Source organism: Cervus canadensis, chromosome 12 (genome assembly GCF_019320065.1).
Source record: "Cervus canadensis isolate Bull #8, Minnesota chromosome 12, ASM1932006v1, whole genome shotgun sequence".
NCBI classification, from domain to species: domain Eukaryota; kingdom Metazoa; phylum Chordata; class Mammalia; order Artiodactyla; family Cervidae; genus Cervus; species Cervus canadensis.
In genome coordinates, this window is record NC_057397.1 from 20,398,982 (window position 1) to 20,400,978 (window position 1,997).

Below are 1,997 nucleotides of genomic sequence, written 5' to 3' on the forward strand. Positions count from 1 at the left end.
ACCTTGAAATTATAGGCTCACTCTCCCTAAAATTTCAAAAAGCATAGAGCTTGGGTCCTTAAGGGTATAGCAGTGATAAAAGCTTTCATAGTCATTTCTAAAAAGCAACACTTCATAGTCTTCTCTCTCCAATGGTTCGCTAACATGTTTGCAGAAGGAAGGCAATGGAAAACCAAGAATAAAGACAGCTGAGCTCTCCACAACTGGGCTTCCTGCCTACTTTCCCTGTTCAAAGAAAAGAGGAGACACCATCTTGCAACAGAGGCTTCATATATAACTGGGCTTCTCCAGTGACAGTCAGCATTTTATGCCCCACATCTCTTGGTTCTTCTTGTTGCCAATGGTCGGTCTGGTGATGGTGGTGAAATGGGAGCAATTAATCTGTAGATGAGGGAGGGCTTCCTTTAACAGTTGAAGGGTACTGTCTGGCATGATTCCAAAGACTTGTAGTGTTTTTAATGTGGGAATTTCTCCAAGTTCAAGTAAAGTTTCACGTATTATGTCATAGCACCAACTGAATGATAGGTGTTGGAGGTAGTTGAGCTGGTAAAATTCTGGAAAGCAGTCATTTTTCAGCATGACACTATTGCTTAAGTCTATGTGGACAAGATTGGGACATCTTCCAACTAAGGTACAGACATCTGATCTCTGCAGATTCTTTTGGTACCTGCTGAGATTCAGGTGGGTGATAGTCTCCAACACGTGTGTAACAGCCACCTGTACGTGTTTTTCAGTGAAGTCATAGCACCATGAGAGGTTCAGCTCATCCATTCTGGAACAGTTGTTCAGCAAAGTCTTCAGGGAAGATTCAGAGAATCCAGAATACCCAGAAAGGTTTAGTCACAGTAAATTTGTGTTCTGAGCAAGATTACTGACAATGGGATCTGAAAGCCGGAGGCCTTCCAAGGCTGAGATTCTGCAACTTGCAGCAGTGAGACAGAAGGCCATACAGGGTAGACACATTGATCACAGAGCTTGACAGGTCCAGGTGCTGTAAACGAAAAGGGCTGAAATGTTCAACTAACGGTTGGTCCATAAATGATTGTGGACAGCAGAAGGCAACCACCCCTCGGGACAGCAGCCGACCAACCACATCTGGGTAGAGGTTTCTGCCCACGAGGTCTACAGTCTGCCAGAGAAATTCATCAAACGCTAGATGACACCATCTCTTATAAACACTGGAGATGTTCAGGAGTTCAGGGAGGTACAGACAGGAAAAGATTCCTAAGAGCAGCTCATCTGGAAGGGAGTCCCAAGAAACACCTGGAAAGTTCTCTTGGTTTAGCTTAGGTCTGTGGACAATCACAAAGTCCTTGTCATTCACTTTGCTTCTCAGCCGTTTTCATGGGGGGCTCTGTGGGTGGCTCAGGTTCGAAAGCAGTTCCTGGGGGATGTTCTCACTGTCCACCTCCTCCTTCTTCAGGGCTGAGACCCCCATGCCTGAAAGCCATTCAGAAGTCTTGCTAGAACCCCATCCCCATGTGAAACTGGTGGTAACGTTGCTACTGTGGTCGGGTATCTCCTGGAGGTGTTTCCTGTGCGTGGAGTCTGCAGGTTCAGGAGTCTTAAATGTGTGCATTAATTGCAGAGGTGCCCGCCTCCTGGATTCCCGCTTTGGTGCACGGTGAAATTGTGAAGTTGAAAACTAAAGAGATCTTAAGTGCTTCTCTTCTACTGTATCATTATAACAACACAGCGATGAAGGCTTTACCTTAACTATACTCCCAGATGGATTCAGCCACATTTAAGAGCCACAATGGCTCCTTTTTGTTCAAAATAGATGTTTTCATGTCTGGGTTTACTAATAGCCCTTGTTATATATAGCATCTCCTGTCTCACCTTTCATTTTCATTAATAGATATATTCCCCACTCTTTCACACAATATTCATACAGAATATGTACAGAAACTTGACTATTATTTGCTGAAAATCACTAAAATAGATGTTATTAACGTCTCTCAGGAAATTTTACTTGCAAAATTTAGAAATCACTGGTG

The 1,997-nt window shown here is 43.8% G+C and overlaps 1 pseudogene; it reads right to left on the minus strand.

Annotated features, from left to right (window-relative positions):
* Window positions 1-267: 267 nt before the first annotated feature.
* On the minus strand, window positions 268-1,579 carry LOC122450926 (annotated as a pseudogene).
* Between the last annotated feature and the right edge of the window lie 418 nt (window positions 1,580-1,997).